Genomic DNA, 18,918 nt, shown 5'->3' on the forward strand with positions numbered 1-18,918 from the left:
TCCACCTGGAATTCAGAAATCGTGTCCTGATAAAAGATGCAAAATTAAGTACGGTAGTTAATGGTGTGGAATTTGGAGTCAAACATTCATGCTCCAGCTGGCTCTGACAGTTGCTTGCTGTATGACCTTGGAAAAATTACTTAAATTTGGTTTCCTCATCTATAAACTGAGGATAACAGAATCCCATTTTACAGGGGCATTGTAAGAATCAAATGAAACGTTGTATGTGAAATGCTCTGTGTCTGACACAGAAGAAATGCTGCACAAACCAACATATAATTATTGTTTAGATTAATAAAGCAGGGGAAGGGGAAGAAATGGTGAAGGCAGGAAAAAGTATGATTTATAGAGGCACCTGAATGGCTCAGTCGGTTGATGGGCATCGTGGACTCTTGGGTTCAGCTCTAGTCATGGTCTCAGGTAGTGGGGATCAGCCCCGTGTCCCTCGGACCACTCAGCTCAGAGGCTGCTTAGGATTCTTTCCCTCTCTCTCTCCCTCCCCATCTGCTCCTCCCCCTGCTCACTCATTCTTGCTCACTCGTGTGTGTGCACTCTCTCTCAAACAAATAAATAAATCTATTTTTTAAGTATGACTTATATATGACCATGGTTACCTATAAAGATTTTTCCCTAAAGTAATTACATTATCTTGAAGATTCAGTAAATTCGACCTATCCCAAAAGGGGACTTAGAATTCCTTTGCATTCCTATCTGTGGGATGCAATCTGACATTTACTGCCACTTTATCGATTCAAGTTTGCAGAGACTTTTATCTATTCCAATGAATTTTGCCTAGAAGCAGGCTCCACTGTCTCCAGCGAATGCCTTAGGACGGCCTCCCAGAAGTAATATCATGACAGGGATGAGTGACAAAGGAGTTATTTCTCTTCCTCATTTTTTTTTTCTTCTTCTTTTTAAGAGGTGACATAGCTATCTAGTAAAGCAGCCAGATATAAATATAAGTAATACTGGTAAATTTAAATAAATATTAAAGAACCCCATTCACAATTTCTTAAATGCAATAAAATTTAACTTTGGTTTCATCTCCATGCTTAAAGAGAACACTTCTTTTTGCTCACCATAAATCTTCACCTCTGGATATTAAAGGGTCAGCAATTTTATTCTGATAAATACCCAGTGATACCACGTAGCCCAGAAAATAGTCCTCACAGCAGCTTCCTTAAGTCAAGGAAAGGAAACATTTGATAATCAGATATTTTAGGGTCCAAGATTCAAATTTTATCCTCAGTACAAGCCTTTTCAATTTCACAAAGAAACAAAAAGCCTTCCAAAAAAAATACATAAATGTCAGAGGAAATTTAGTTAAAAATCCCTTGATTTTATTCAATTAGGTTTTGGTTTTTTTGTTTTTGTTTTTTTCTGTTCACACTTAAAAGACAAGAAGTAACCTTAATAATGCACTCTCTGTTTTAGAATACGGGGTAGCAGTTTTGTTTTTCCCAGTGTCTCCCCTGCTCTTACAGTTTTCTGATTCCTCATTCTATTTAAAAAGATGAGAGATTTTTTAAAAACAAAAACAAACCAACCAACTAAATAGTGTTTCTTAAAATGATGGGAGCGGGTCATATTTTATTTTCTAATGAAACCTCTTTCTGCCTCACTGCAGGCAGCCCTCTACTTTTATATACATTTCTGTAAATGTGTTTGAAGATTAGATATGTGAATATGAAAAATCAGATTTACGTGTTGTAATAGGCTGACTGGTGGCCCCCAAAGACACCCACATCCTAATCCCCAGGACCCACAAATGTGTTACTTTACGTGACATCAAGTATTTTGCAGCTTAAAATCACATATGATTAAATTAAGGCATTTGAGCTACAGAGATTATACTGGATCATTCAGGTGGGCCCAATGTAACAAAGGTCCTTATGAGAAGGAGGCAGGATCTCAGAGAGGAGAGGAGACGCTATATTGCTGCTGACTTTCAAAATGGAGCGAGGGGCCCCTAGAAGCTGGGAAAAGCAAGGCTCTCCCCCAGAGCCTCTAGAAGAAATGCAGTCCAGCAGACTCCTTTTGGGCTTCTGACCTGCCGAAGTGTAAGCTAATCTATTTGTCATATTTCAACCATTACACATGTGGTAATATGTTATGGTAGCAATAGAAAATTAATATATATGCTATATGAGGATTTGGGATCGCAGAGGAATAAAATACATTATAAAATCTCTTAGAGTTCCCACTGTTGCTGCTGCTTTCAAGTACTGAAAGATTCTGAACAGGTTAGACTCTTCCCAGGTCCCAGGATGGGAGATGGCAGGGTAAAAGAAACCAGTCAGGCTGTCTCCTGTCATCCCAGGGCTTTAGGAAGTTAAGCTAGGTATTGCCAAATCTGCCTCCAGTTCTCTCTCCTCTCTGCCCACTTGTGCCCACTCATGCCCACTGCCTCTCACTCTGCCACATTTAGATCACGAGCAGTTGTGATCACTAACCAGCCTCATACTGATGGCCGGGGATATGGGCATGAAAGGAGTCTCTCTTCCTCTGACGCCCAGCCAAGTGGTGCTCTGGTCCACCAGAGAATGCATACACAATGTATGCAACTACCAGCTGAGCTACCCCTGGCGGATTTTCAAGCAAACCTGTCTTTGCTCCATGCCTACCCTTGAGAATAAGGAGGGAGGGTAAGGCAGGACAAGGGGATGATACCTACCCTGGATGTTTTCCTTGTGTAAGCCAGCAAGCTTGAGGGCCCTCGGCATGCTTTAGAGGCTTGGCGATGGGGCTGGCAAGCAGAATGTAGCACAGGTTGGGGGCACAGGCAGGACCTATCAAAGGTTTTAAACAAAGATGCATACTTGTTTCCACATTCACCCCAAATTTCTGCTCAAGGAGTAATAGAAAATGATCCAAAAGAACCAATTCAGAAAGTCTAGGGAATAAAGGCATAATTCATTTGATGTGGTTTGGAGACACTCCGGTCTGCCTCATAGCTGAAACTTAATCGCAAATATGGCCCTCGTCACTTTAAATATAGAGATTAAATTTTATAGTATTTTGTAAAGATCAGGATGCCTGGGTGGCTCAGTGGTTGAGCTGTGCTTTTGGCTCAGGTCATGATCCTGGGGTTCAGGGATTGAGTCCCGCATCAGGCTCCCTGAGAGGAGCCTACTTCTCCAGCTCTGCCTATGTCTCTGCCTCTCTCTGTGTATCTCTCATGAATAAATAAAAAAATATTTAATAATAATAATAATATTTTATAAAGATGGGGCATTAGTGTAGATAGGTCACATTCAAACTGGAATCAAATCCTTTTCCCCTCCTAAATTTAATGATCTAGTAAGTTAGTCTCACAATCAAACTTATTCTATTGGCCTGAAATCTTTGTGTTAATGGACTGCTGACTTTAGTACTAATGAATTAACTCTTTATACTATGCAAAGTGGTTTTATTACCTATTTTAGACTCTTTAGATTGCATTTTTAAGGGCTCAGATTTTTTTTTTCAATTGGACAAGGAGAGGATTCCATATATTGAGACAAAACTTGGTTTCATGAAAGACAGAAGAAGATAATAGAAAGAGCCCTGATTTTATCATCAGGAGACCTCAATTCTCTTTGCGCTGCAGCTTCTTAGACACCGGCCAAACCATTTAACCTCTCTGAGGCTCTGTCCCTATTCATAAACTAAAATAATCATAGTGCCTATCTCTTGGGGTTGTTCTGAGGAGTAAATGAAATACACTGTGTGAAATGTCTAGCATAATGCCTAGTACATGGGATGTACTCAATAAATATTAGTAATTCTTGATATTTTATTTTTATCACCATTATCTTTTTTTCCTCTCTCTGACTGAGCTGTTTGGAAGCCAAATGAGGTCACTGCTTCCAAACATTTATTGAGTTTTTGCTATGTGCCAAGTATTACAATAGATGCAGAACACAGATGTGAGTGCCTTCAAGGAACTTGCACAGAAAAGGCACAATTTGATACCTATTAGGTACCACAGGAAAATCAACAGAAATAGAAGACAAGTTTATAGACAAGTCAACAACCTAGTTAACAATAGTTAAGCACATGAAACAGCTAGCCAACTCAATGTGTATAATTGGCATCATCTGTGTGGAAAGTCAGCCGAGGGAGGGATCAATGGGTAAAGATGTGTTGTTCACCCTTGGTGATGGCAAGAGATAGAGTGTAATGATCAATATTTATGGCTGAAGATGAGACACTGAGAGAATCATTTGCTATGATTCTACCCTTCTAGAAAGCACCAAGCAAGTGAACGTCAAAAGCTTACTTAACCCTGCTTTGTGCCCATTCTTCCAAATTCTATTTTTCACTGACAAGCTTCTTTTTTTTTTTTTAAGATTTTATTTTGAAGTAATCTCTACACCCAGTGTAGGGCTCAAATTTATAACCCCAAGGTCAAGAGTCCCATGCTCTACCCATTGAGCCAGCCAGATGGCCCTAGACTTTTCTTATAAAAGTAACTCGTGCTCATTGTAGAAAACTGAAAAACATAAAAACAAAATAAAAATCATATATAATTCAATACTACAGAAATAAGCACTAGGAATAATTTGTCTTTTTTTCAGGGAATTTCTAGAAAAGTTAAACTTTTACCTATGAACCTGAGATGTCTGCCAAAGTTACCCTTCACTCTGAGCTTATAGAGTAGGTTGGCTCAAGGCCCCTCCCTCATCTCCCTGGAGTTGCAGTTCCTGCTCTAAGATTGTTTCAAGTTCCCCCAGGGGTTACAGTCTCTTAAACTGGCTCCCAGTTCTGATTCTACCGAATTTAATCTTAAATCCACCTTCTCAAGCTGTTCTTTTTTTTCTTTATTCCCCACCAATCTAAAGGTGGGACTCTACCCCTATAGTTCGATTTTTCTTGAAACTGTCACACAAGACATTCCTATATTTAGCAGATTTTACCAAATGAGAAAATGGAAAAAGTTTATATTGAATATATGAGACTTACAGTTGAATATTAATATCCCTTTCCTAAAATCTTTTAATCCACCAAGGAGTATTTTTTACCATCTCTCTCTGTAGGATCCAGCCTCTATCTTCAATGTTATTTAAAATTGTTTTGTCAAATGATACCAAGAGTGCATTGGGATTTTGATTGGAGTTGATTGGAGTTGTATATTAATTTATGGATGATTGATACATTTAAAGTAGTGGACATCTCATATCCTTCTACTTCGCCCTTTTTAGTCCCTCTGTTTCAGTTGTAAACTGGATTTTTTTTTTAATTAACTGATGGCCATGTGTATGTACTTTAATTAATCACTTTATCAGGTATTGTATTAGCCTTAATAGTTTTGTTTTGTTTTTAGTTTTAATAGTTTTTTTTATTTAAATCTTTGAGGCACCACAGGTAGAAGGTAATATAATTTATAAACAGTGTGTGTGTGTTTTGCTAACTTATTTTCAATTTTTATACCTCTTTCTCTTGCACTTGAGCATTGCATTAGGAATTTCAAATTAACATGAATAATAGCAATGATAGTGGGCATCGTGGTCTTGCATCCAAAAATTTTAAAGGCTACTGTATAGTAGCAGTCTCCAGGTTCTCACCCTGCTTCTACCCCCAGGCTTCCTTCAAAGACATGCCTCCCTCCACCCTCTAACCAGAAATACAAAACTTAAGTTGCACTGTCCAGCCACTTCCTCAGCAATTCTGATCACCTTTCACCTCTTTGCAGTATTTGATGATTGAGGACTCTTTCTTCAAATTCTCTCCTTCCTGGGTTTCCATGACACCACATCATCTTGGTTTTATTCTTTTCTCTCTTTTTTCACATACTCATCTGTTCTTTCCCCTTCTCTTCCTTCTTTTTTTTTCTTCTCTTCCTTCTGTCTTTCTTTCTCCTGCAACAGCATTTGTTTTCTTCTTTCTCCTCCTCTCTAACCTCTTTACCTTAGGGAACAGTTCTTTCTCATGCACCAACAGCTCCAGCTCTTGACCTCTCACCTGAATGTGAATCCTGCCTGCCCATAACTGACTATTGTCTGAATGCCTCTACTAAGAGATTCTGCAGGATATGCTGATTTGTGTCCAAAATTAAACTTCTGATTGTTCCTCAAGTCCACTCCATCTTCTAGTTTCCCATTTCCCACACAAACACCAAAAAGATTGTATCTTAAAATTACTTTAGACTTATTTTACCTACATTTATACTCATTCCTAACTCCAGACCTTGGAGCTTGCTGCTTTCTCTACCTAGAATACTTTACTCCCTTCTATTTGCCAAATTTTATTCATCCTAAAAGGTTTAGTTTCCACCTACTTGTCTCAAGTGGCTGGCTGTGACTACTCGTCCACATCGATGTCCTCCTTTCCGCATTTCCCTAGCACTGGCCAGTTCCACTTGTGGTGGCCATGGACACCCCTAGGAAGTGATGGGCCTGAATTCAAAGCCAGGTCTGTCTGATTCTAGGGTCAGTGCTCCTAACTACTAGGTCTTGTCCACTGATGTGTTTTAATAGCTGACTGAAACAATCTCCTAATAAATAGAAATAAATTTCAGATAAAACACTAGCCCTTCACTAAAAATTTAATATAGTAGAGGAAATGCATATGATGTATTATTTGTTCTTGGTATTATTTTAATTGTTTTTGCAAGATGATGATACCATTGAATGATACCACCATTGAGAGGTGGAGTTACTAGTGATATTTATGGAAGCCTGTTCTGGACAGTCCTCATTCTTTGCTCATGTACTTCCCTCCATGGATCAGCCTTCGCTGGTTCCTCTTTGCCTAGCTAATTCCTACTCCTCCTTAAGTAGCAGCCAATACTTCACTTTTAAAGAAAGCCTTTTATGTCCCTCTTGACCCTCCCCCACATCACAACTGATTGATCTAGAAGAGAGTTTCTCAATCTCAGCACTATTTACATTTTGTACTGGATAGTTCTTTGTTGTGGGAGGAGGGGCTGTCCTATATGTTGTAGGATGTTTAGCAGCATTCCTTGTGTCCAGCCACTAGATACCAATAGCACCCTCTCCACCCCCACCAGTCATAACAATAGAAAATATCTCCAGACATTGCCAAATATCCCTTGAGGGGCAAAACTGCCTACAGTTGAGAATCACCAGTCTAAGATGGGCATGTGACCCAAAGTGGGTTGATTTGAGTTCTTCCCTGAGGATTTTTAGATTGTAATTGAAAAAGAGGATCCAGTCCTCTCTGAGTCAGGTCCTAGGTTGATGTGAGGCTTCGAGTTGATGGAGGCCTTTCTTCTTGACCTCTCACCTGAATGTGAATGTGGAGAGATCTGGTTTGTGGTAGGGATAATAAAGCCTATGTGTGGAAAAAATATACAAGACTCCTGGGGATATTCTAGTGCTTGATTCCAGTTGGTACCGAGTTCTTGCTATAGCTCTGTCCTCAGAGCATCATTATTCCAACCTTCTTTCCCTAAGCCAGTAAATATTAATACTTTTGTCTAATCAATTTTTGAATTGGGTTCATAACCCTTATAACTATAGGATTATAATACTCCTCTTTTGTGCTCCCTCAACAGTGTGCACTATATTTACTTACCTGTTTCTATGACTAGACTATAATCTCCTTGGGGACATGAATTTCTCATTCACTGTTAAGTCCCAGCACCCAATAGGCAACTTGGCACATGGTAGATAAGCAATAAATATTTGTGGAATAAATTTAATTAATAAATAAATGGGTGAATGAATGAAGCAGGATATGTTATTCTCCGGTCTCTCTTACTTCACTGCTTCCCATCCTTTATACCTCCAGAGGAGCTAAGCATGGGCCCCTTGCATACTTCTTTTTTTCTGAACACTGTTCAGGAACCACAGTGTTCAAAAAATCACAAGGACTAGTTACCATGGCCTCAAGGGCAATGCATGACTAGATGAATTCCTCTGGCAGTAAGGAAATAAGATGGAGCCAAATCCACCAGAGAAGAATCTGTGATGCAAGAGGCAGCACATGACAAGAGACAATCCTCTGGCAGTATGGCCTGAGATCTGTCTGAGCCAGCCAGGAAGGAATCCCAGTCATTATCAGAATCTAATGTAACTGTAAAATATGACCTAATTAAGAGGTGTGTCAGCAACGGATTGAGAGTGTTCCCTCATACTTCTTTTAGAGCAATAAACAGAAATAGCAACTACATTCTAATGTAAGGGTAAAAATAGTAACCACCTTTTAAAATTATTACAAATTAATTGATGCACTCTCAGGACTCTCCCTGGAAAGTAGCATGCACCAAATAAGTGGCCACTATTGGTATTATTGATTGGATTTTGATTCCCAAAGTAGGTTTTCTCATTTTGGAAATCTTTTTTCTTGGGACGCCTGGTTGGCTCAGTGGTTGAGTTGTCTGCCTTTGGCATGATTCTGGGGTGTTGGTATAAGTTCCACATCGGGCTCCCTGCAGGGAGCCTGCTTCTCAGTGTGTGTGTGTCTCTCATGAAGAAATAAATAAAATCTTAAACAAAAAAAAGGAAATATTTTTTTCTTTTTCACAGGTGAAAGTCTCTCCACAGAAAGTCTTGGGAGGGAAATGATTTTTTTTCTCCTAAATCTTCAATTAATTTACACTTTTTTTTCAAAAGCATTTTATAAAATCCTCATACTTTCAATTATTATAGTCTAATGAGTGAAAGGCATTTTTCAAATGTCTTACTGTAAATAAATCTTATGTTAATAGCCAGAAGTAAAGGATCCCTGAAAAATAAGTTTCTCCAAAAAATTTTTATTCTATACCTGTGTCAGGCAAATTTATTGCCCTCGTGCAGCACACAGATGAGCAGCTGGAAAGGCATTGAAAATTTCTGCAGATATAATGGTAATAGTGAGAGGGAGCACAAACTGTCTCCTAAGGGTCCAGAGGGTTGGTTCACAAAGCCTTTTTTGAGAATGGGTTATTTACACTAAAAGCTAAAGAATAGGGTAACTATGTTGAGCGTTGGGTTGGGAGGGTCTGGAGAATTGTGAGAGATGACAGAGAAAGAACAGAGCAGTAGGGGCCTGAACATTAAGCTAAGATATTCCAGGCAAAGTCCCAAGGTAAGAAGGAGTGGGACATTTCCATGTCTGGAATGGAAAGCTTGAGGGACAGAATGACATGCGATGAACCTTTCCAACATAGCAGAAGGAAGATCACACACAACCTTGTGGCTCTTAAGGACTCAAGCTTTTATCCTAAGACCAATGGGAATTCACTGAAGAGTGTAAGGGGAGAAGAGACATAATCACATGTGCTTTAGTGGCAGGGTAAAAGATTGTCACAGAATACAAATGAAAGATGATGATACCTTGGACTTAGCAGCATTCTGTGGTGGTGACAGTGACAACTTAAGTAAGTAAATGGATTGAAGAAGTGTGTAGGAGATAGATGGGAAAGTCCTGATGGTTAATAAATCAGAAGAGGGAGCATGGTAAGGAAGAGGTAGGTAAAGGATAAATCAATGACTTAAGCAACTGAGTGGATGGTGGTGGCCTTTACTAAAACAGAGAACACTTGAGAAAGTAAATATTTGGAAGTAGGAAGACAATGGGTTCCGTTTTAGAAAACATTGAGCTTTGCATGCCTATTATGAAAAAGACTTTAGACGTATCCATTTGACCACTAGATAGATAGGAAGTTCTGGGAAAAGCCTTTACCAAAAAAATGGATTTGAGAATCACCAGCATGAAGATGGAAATGGGAACACCAACAGCTTATGAAATCCCCTAAGGAGAGCTTTTAAAGATTTTAAAGCAAAGGAACTCAGGATAGAGTCCTTAGGAACTCCCGAATTACATGAAGAACAGAGGAGAAAGAGCCATCAGAGGAAACAGAAAGGGCAACCAAAGTAGGTGGGCACCAGGAGACTGTAACGTCACAAAACCAGCAAAAGAGAAGGTGTCACAAAGGGGTGATCAGTTGCCTCAAACACACTAAGGAGTTGAGAATTAAGTCTAGATTTAAGAACATGTTAGATTTAGCAACATGGAACTCTTTATCGACCTTAATAAGAATATACTCAGACAAGCAGAGGCAACAATCTCCTAGGGAGAAGGTGAAAGGCCTCTTGAAGCCAGAGTAGTTGTTTTTGTAGCAGGCTATGATTTATCTCTAGAGTGAACCAAAACGTCACTGTGGGAGCTGTGACTACAAGAAACCTACTGACAGGGGAAATGGAAGCATGTGGACAATTTATGTAGTGGTACTGCAGGCAAATTTTATATATTTCTTTTTTTTTTAATTTTACATATTGGTTTAAATATTTTTTAAAGATTTATTTATTTATGATAGACAGAGAGAGAGAGAGAGGGAGAGAGAAGCAGGCTCCAAGCCAGGAGCCCGACTTGGGACTTGATCCCAGGGCTCCAGGATCGTGCCCTGGGCCAAAGGCAGGCGCCAAACTGCTGAGCCACCCAGGGATCCCTTAATTTTACATATTTGAGAGAGAGCATGCACATGAGCAGGAGGAGGGGCAGAGGGAGAAGCAGACTCCCAGAGAGCCCAATGTGGGGCTTGATTCCAGGACCCTGAGATCATGACCTGAGCTGAAGGCAGACATTTAACTGCCTAAGCCACCCAGGTGCCCTATGTATTTCTTTTATTGTACTATTTGTGTAATATTTTATAAAAATTTCTGTGGATATACCTTGAGGGAAAATAGTATTCCTGGAGAAAAAGAGAATGTGGACATTTGGGAGGTGAGGAATGCAGAGGACGAAATAGGTCATTAGAAATGGAGCTCTTTGGCCATGTCTGATATAAGGGATAGAGCATCAGAGCAGTGCTACATGGGAACCTGCAGTTGGGGAAAGCGTGAGTGTGTTTAATATTGATGTGAAGAAGCCGCAGAGGGCAAGAGTAGAGTCCCAGGGAGAAGAGAAGACCTGGAGAGTGCAAAGTTCCAATAAAGAGTCGGATGCTTCAAAACAGAAAGGAGGTCCAGGGAGAAGAGGAAGGCTGTTGTCATGGTAGTTTGGCGACAGGAAGTTGATAGTGATCTAGTCAAACCACCCTAGTTTCCCTGGGAGGCTACAGTGAGAATAAGAGGGGACAGCAGGTGGTTAAAGGAGGTGAAGAGAGTAGACAAGGGCTGGAATATGTTTCAAAGAGCTTTTTATTAAAGTAAGCATGGTTTGGGTCTTAGGAGCTTGTAGTCTTGTCTGTTCCTACACTTAGCAATTAAGTACCTACTCAGGAGCTTTGACATGGTTTACATTATACTCTAGAGATCAATTAAGAAAATGATATTAGTCTCAGAAAATTCATGATTGCAGTGGAATATACAAAACATTAATTACCGTTAACATATCTTTTGATTCGTTAGGTATATGTGATTACATTTTGACACTTGAAGTTATATTTTTAAAACTTCACATTGGCTTGCCACAGTTGTATGTTGGGCCTCTGTAAGAATGTTCTTTTCATCAAAGTGAATTTAAGTGGATTTTGCCCCTGTCCTTTTGCAGTATTTTATTAGTTTTCTGCCATTTTCTAACCCGTGTCATAGTACATTGTTGTATATCCAATCCTTAAGTGGTTTCTACTCTCCTACCCTTCTGAATAAACTGCCCACACTAATACTGCTTTCTTCTCTTAACTCACTAATTTCCCCTTTATTTAACAGCAATAACTAATATATATTGGGTGACAAAAATGCATTTTTCATGACCTTCATAATCACTGAAAGATGAGCAAAAAAATGGGCTACTCTCCCAGTGAGGGGATGTGACCTCAGCTAGGGTAACAGAGGTGTGTCTGGCTTTAACAAAACCTGATACTTAAACCCAATTGCCTCTCCTCTAAAAAAAAAAAAAATCAACTGAAGGGGAAATTATATTATAAAATGACCTTTTCGGAGTGCCAGGGTGACTCAGTCAATTGAACGTCTGCTTCTGGCTCCAGTCATGATCCCAGAGCCTTGGGATTGAGCCCCACATCAGGCTCCCTAGTCAGCAGGGAGTCTGCTTCTCCCTTTCCTTCTGCTTTCTGCTCTGTCTCTTTATGCTCATTCTCTCTCTCTCTCTCTGTCAAATAAAATCTTAAAAAAAAATTTTAAACCCAAAATAAACTTTCATTATGAAGATCTTTAATAATTATTGATAACAGCTCTTCCACAGGAGGCCTGCATGCCGCCACTGGGGCCACCGCCATGTCTCTAGTGATCCCTGAGAAGTTCTAGCACATTTTGTGAGTAATCAACACCAATATGGATGGGCGGCAGAAAATGGGCTTTGCCATCACAGCAATTAAGGGCGTGGGGCGAAGATATGCTCATGTGGTGTTGAGAAAAGCAGACATCTAGCTCACCAAGAGAGCCAGAGAGCTCACTGAGGATGAAATGGAACGTGTGATCACCATTATGCAGAGTCCATGCCAGTATAAGATCCCAGGCTGGTTTTTGAACAGACAAAAGGATGTGAAGGATGGAAAGTACAGCCAGGTCCTGGCCAATGGTCTGGACAACAAACTTCGTGAAGACCTGGAGAGACTGAAGAAGATTCGAGCCCACAGGGGGCTGCACCACTTCTGGGGACTTCATGTCCAAGGCCAGCACACCAAGACCACAGAGTGCTGTGTTCGCACCATGGGTGTATCCAAGAAGAAATAAGGTTATAGGCCTTGTCTGTTAATAAATCATTTATACACCTAAAAAAAATTATAGATGACATTTATGTTCCTGGTGCTTTACTCTCAATTCTCATAGGCATTAGCTCATGTGACCATTCTACCATCTTGTGAGATAAATACATTTATTAAGCTATTTTTTAAAAATTATTTTTATTTATTATTTATTTGACAGAGAGTGTGCACACAATCAGGGGGAGCAGCAGAAGGAAAGGGAGAAGCAGACTCCCCACTGAGCAGAAAGCCTTATATATGGCTTGATTCCAGGAATTTGGGGTCATGACATGAGCCAAAGGCAGACACTTAACCAACTGAGCCACCCAGGTGCCCCAGGAGACCCAGATTCTAACCCTGCTTCTATCTATCACTAGCTGAGTCACAATCCTTAGACAAATCACTTAAATTCTAGGCCTTGTTTTTCCACATCTATTAAAAAAAAAAAGTAGAATTTTACCATTCTTAATGTCCTCTTTATTTCTAAACTTTTACCCTTCAAGTTATTAATAATATTTCTATGTGTCATGTCAGGAATACATCGATTGCATAAATTGGATGTATTGCTGAGGACCTAAAGCTAAAATCAAAAATTGTTTCCAATTGTTCTGATAGAGCACCAGCCTTATAATTCCTATCACTTGTCCTAAAAGAAAGAAACTGGGTTAACTGACCTATTTCAAGTAATAGGATTGGAGCAGTTATTAATACGTAGCACTTGAAGTGATAACCCAGAAAACGAACAAACATTTCTGGAGCAAGCATTCTAGCAGGACATTCTGGGGGACCCAAAGAGATAGTTTTGTCCTTAATAATAAACTCATGGACAATTGAGGAAACAAGATCAAACCCATGAAAATTTAAATTCCTGATCGAAGTATAGAGTTGGAAAGGCCCTTTCACCTCATCTAGTCACAGATTCACAGAATGGGAGATCTGGAAAAGGATCTTCCATCTTCCGATGGGCCCACCTCTTCCCCTCCCTGTACCACCCCTCATTTGTGGCTGAGAAGACCCGGGGCAGAAGGGTAAGATCACCTGTCCACAGCCAGGCAGTGAGTTAATGAAAGAGCAGGGATTAGCCATTCAAGAGCCACAGTAGGTCAGTTTAATTGGAGTGGAGAACTCAGGCCAAAGAATGGTTGCCGATTGGGTTGTGTTATGGAGGCCTTTCTGTATCATACCTGCACACTGAGAAGACCCAAAAAGGTCTTCCTGGTGGAGAAGGGTTCACTGAACAGTGTAGACATTATTGCATGGAAAAGAGCCATTAACAATTACATTAAGCACGTCTCTGTGAGCTGATGTGGAGCAATCAGCATGCACTGTTTTTTTTTTTTTTAAAAAAAAAGCAAGGTGTACAACAGTGTGTGTGTGCACACGTGTGTATAAATGCATAAAAACTCTCTGGACAGATAAGTAAAAACATGCTTATTGTGTTTGCAGGGAAGGAAATTGGACGTCTAAAGTACAGGTGTAAGAGTTGGATATAGTTTTCATTGTATGTTCTTTTGAACATTTTATTTTGGGATCTTTTCCCTAAATTACATAAAATTATCACTTTTTAAGAAGGTATTTTTGTCCGGTCTGAAAAGCTCTTTTTTTTAATTAGATTAATTTTTTTTTTTTTTTTTTTTTTTTTTTTTTTGCAATAGATACTACCTTTTGGTAAAATAGTTGTCTGACTACAGAGTGTTAAGATCAAGGTTAATTGTACTGTTACTGCCTCATTCATATTCAAAAATGTTAGAAAGGGTGTGATATGCTGACATTAAAAGTTGACTTCTTTTCCGCTGTGCTCAGTCTCCAAGCAATGACTACAGTTGTTGAAAGGGTGCCAGATACTGTCACACACAACTCAGATGGGAATCTAAACGTAGCCATATCCTCCCACAGCTGGCTGAGGACTTAGTGTGTGCTATAAATAGCAAGGACAAGTACAATCAATCCTGCTTTCAAAATGCAGTTCATGAGATATTTGTAGAAAAGTGAACTTGATAACATACTGGAATCTTTCTGTAATGGAATTGAACTAGTTGTCTAGTTTTAAGAACACAGTTGAACCCAGAGCTCATCCAAATCTACTTCGCAAGCCCAGTTCTAACAGGCTTAGATAGAGTCTACAAACATGTGGTTCTGTTCCTCCAGAGAAAGACCTTCCCAGCTGTTTTGGTTATGGAGGAGCATCTGCTCCCTCTGAGATAATGGTTTCAGGGCTTTTGTGAATGCATCCTCAGCCTCATAATTGCATATTTTGGCTAGCTTTAGATTTTCTAGAAAGTAAAAAAGCACCTACCCAGTGGATTTATTTTTTTAAATATTTATTTATTTATTTATTTATTTATTTATTTATTTACCCAGTGGATTTAAACCTTTTTTGAGTAGCAGAGGTAGCAGCAGTGACCTGCTCCTCTAGAAATTCTGCCCAGTGACTTGCCATTTGGGAAATTTTCCTGGCCTGCTTTGTAAACCAGAGTCAGATCCTGATGCTTACAGGTTCAAACTGATCATAAGGAACAAGTTTCAGATTGGCTCTACCTTGACTCCAGTTGCTTTCAAACACGGTGGTGGTTTCAGAACGACCTAAGGAATTTTAGGGAAAAGTGGGTACCTGGGTCTTCCCTGTCTCTAATCTCCTGAGCTGTGAGGAACCCCAGGGAGAGTAGGGCAGTGGAGAGGATGGGGGAATAGTGTTGTGGGGTATAGGAGCATACTGAAGAGTGGAGCAGGGGCCTGCTCTTTCATGGCTTCCAGGCCATGGTGTGGATTTTGATCTTTAGTCTAAGAGCAGCAGGGAAACCATTGGAGTCTTAAGGAGAAGGATTGCTCAGGTTTATGCTTGCTTGTTTTAATCCACCTGGCCATAGTACAGGGACTTGGTAGAGGGGACTAAGTACATGGATGTAGCCCATTTGGAAAATCCAGGCATTCCCAATAGTGCATAAGTGTTCCTTTTACACCACATCCTCGCTAACACCTGTTGTTTCTTGTGTTGTTGATTTTAGCCATTCTGACTGGTGTGAGGCAGTATCTCATTGTAGCTTTGATTTGTATTTCCTTGATGGTAAGTGGGGATGATGAACATCCTTTCGTGTGTCTATTGGCTATCTGATTGACTCCTTTGGAGAAATGTCTGTTTACGTCTTCTGCCCTTTTTTTAATTGGATTATTTGTTTTGGGAGTGTTGGATTTTATAAGTTCTTTACAGATTTTGGATACTAGCCTTTTATTGGATATGTTATTTGCAAGTAACTTCTCTCATTCGTGGTTGCTTTTAAGTTCTGTTTATGGTTTCCTTCACTGTGCAGAAGCTTTTTATTTTGATGAAGTCCAAATAGTTTATTTTTACTTTTGTTTCCCTTGCCTCAGGAGATGCGTCCAGAAAAGAGTTGCTATAGCCAATGTCAGAGAAATTACTGCCTGTGTGCTCTTCTAGGATTTTTATGGTTTCAGGTCATAACATTTAGGTCTTTAATTCATTTTGAATTTGTTTTTGCATGTGGTGTAAGAAACTGGTCCAGTTTCATTCTTTTGCATGTGGCTGTCCAGTTTTCCCAACACCATTTGTTGAAGACATTGTTTTTTTCCCACTGGATATTCTTTCCTGCGTTGTTGAAGATTAATTGACCATATAGTGGTGGGTTTATTCTGGGTTTTCTATTCTGTTGCATTGATCTATGTGTCTGTTTTTGTGACAGTACCATACTATTTTGATGACTACAAAAGGAGGGGTGTGGGAGGATGGGTTAAATAGGTGATGGGGATTAAGGAATGCACTTGTCAGGATGAGCACCAGGTGATGTATGAAAGTATGTATGATGATGATGAATCACTATATTGTACACCTGAAACTAATATAACACTGTATGTTAACTAACTGAAATGAAAATAAAACCTTAAAAAAATCCAACCAACATGGCCTAGGAAAGAAGCAATAGAGTTAAAGAGGAGCAGATAGTTGGAGAGGTATCTAGAAGGTAGAACCAGTTCAGAGCCAGTGGTGATTGATTGGATATAAGAAGGAGGAAAAAGGGAGGAATTGAGAATAGTTCCCAGATTCCTAGGATTCTGACAAAGACAGGAAGTTCTATGTCTGACTAGTCCTTCCTGGCCTGGCCGTGCACTGGTGCTGGCTGAACTTGCCCGGGGGCCTGGCTGAAGGCCACTCCTGGCAGTGTTTCATGAATCAATGGTTCACCAACCTGTTGTGTCCTAAAGGGCTGAGTGCCCACATAACCACAACCCTGGCTCCAAAGAATAATACAGTCACCGAATCTTTTGTGCTTTTTTTAAGCTAGAGAATGCAGTTTACAAGTGTTAGAAAGACATTTAATATTTAGAGACTCAATCACCAAGTGATATTTGGGGAAGTTTGTACTACATAGAAATAAAATTGAAAGTACAAAATTTCTAGAAAATTTTTTCAAATGGTTAAAAAAATAAAAGCTATTCAGAATTCTATCTTAATTCAGTTATTTTACCTTTAGGTGTGTGTAGGTATGTGTGTCAGACAGTTTTGAAAATATGGTTGATCTTTCATATTTTTTTCTTAATCCCTGAGAAGCAACATATCACCATGATGTGTATGGTTAAGAAAATAATTCTGTCTTGATAGAGTAAGTTTGATTTTTAAGGTGCAAATCAATAGTCAACAATTAGTTGAGTCTAGACAGATTGGTACTGGCCTCTCTTCTCTTGATTCCAAGGCTGAAAAAAAAGGTTCTAAGAGATTTAGCAGCTCAGTGATGATCTTTTATAGTAAGAGTAAAGAGACCAAATCCCAGAGACTCCCCTTTGAGCTCCTACTTATTCTCACCCAGTGTTGGATAAATGCACACGTGCCCTCTCAACCAAGCCACGAAGAGATCATTCCCTTTGCAGAGGAGACTGTTTTATAAAAGAACTTAACAGCAGGCATTTTGAGTCCTCCATTTTACCTCTCTTTGTTGAAATAGCTTATACCAGTAAACTGCGGCTAATGAGGTGGTTTATCTGGTTTTATTGTCCTTAATTTTATTACCTGCCCAATATAATCTTGGCCCAAGCTTTCCCTGCTTAGAGGCATGGTAAAACCTTTATGTCTAGGAAAGCCCCACCCAAGAGGAGATTTTGCTTTCTTGAGTGTGGGCTCTGAGCCAGGCCTGTAGGCTGAGGTGCTGGTTTCTGTAACAGACTAATTTAGAAACTCTAAGCCATTCTGTAATCTTATTTTCTGGCCCAGGTGGAGGTAGAAACAATCCAGAGAACAAAGATTAAGTGAATAAGCCAAAAGAAAGAGGCAAAGATCTATTTCTCCATCCCCCAAGGTTATCAGAATCTCTGTTTTAGATTTTTACTTTTGCCTTAGCATTCAACCCCTGAGAAGGGTTCACAATCAGAAGGAGACATCAGTCATCTTAGAGTCATGACTGGGGGCTGAGCGCAAGCAAAGCCTGTCACAGAAGTCAAATAAAGCAATTGGGCTAAGAACAGTGAGGTGGGAAAAGACACAAGCAGGTAGAAAATGGAGGAAGTGAAGTCTAATTTTCAGTGAAGAAGTCCAGAGCATTCCCTCCTCTCCTTCATCTGTCACCAGGCCCAACCTTGATGTCCTGCTGTTCCCCTTCTCTGAGGGGATCTCTCTCCAACACCACCCCCCCATGTCCCCCGGACTTCTGGGGAGCAGGTTTGTCCACAGGGACCCCAAGTCCCTTCTTACTCCTCATACCCACAGACTGAGCTTTCATATGCAGCTGCAGTTACCACTTTAAGGAGCCTGGTGTTCCTGAACCCACTGCCTTTTGAACCCTTATAGAACATTCTTCCCGATACCTTTTATTTAAACACATGTAATAAAACACTTTTGGGTGCTAGCCTCTTATGTCAATTTGATTTGACTCTTGTCACTCTTTCCCAACTACTCATGGGAAATTTGTTTTCTCTTCCTTCTTTGCTACCCTCAGCCACACCCCTGCTCTCTGGGGCTGGTTTGACCACAGCCGGCCACAGGCCAAGAAAACATGGGTGGGCGGGTGCCAGTCTCTGGCTGCTAGAAGCTGCTGAGGATAAGATGGGGGAGTTCCAGGGGTGGAGAGCCAAGGACGGTGCAGCCCACAAACTTTCTCAAAAAGCTGAAGGGAGGTTTTTTTTTTTTAGTTTTTTTTTAATTGTGTCAAGAATATTATGAAGTACTCATTCTGAATAAGAACAATATAGGTTGCTCTTGGAAAACTAATGCTAATAACCAATTAATAGTATCTAATTTCATTTGCTGTTTGTTTCCAAACAAAAAGGATATGCATATATATACTTTATAAGCACAAGATTATGGCGGGAAGGGCAAACAATTGTTTACAGTGATTACTTCT

The 18,918-nt window shown here is 39.9% G+C and overlaps 1 pseudogene; it reads left to right on the forward strand.

The window, feature by feature from the left end:
* The first annotated feature begins 12,086 nt into the window (after positions 1-12,086).
* On the forward strand, positions 12,087-12,575 carry LOC140619956 (small ribosomal subunit protein uS13-like; annotated as a pseudogene).
* Positions 12,576-18,918: the final 6,343 nt, after the last annotated feature.

This window comes from Canis lupus, chromosome 28 (genome assembly GCF_048164855.1).
Source record: "Canis lupus baileyi chromosome 28, mCanLup2.hap1, whole genome shotgun sequence".
NCBI lineage: Eukaryota > Metazoa > Chordata > Mammalia > Carnivora > Canidae > Canis > Canis lupus.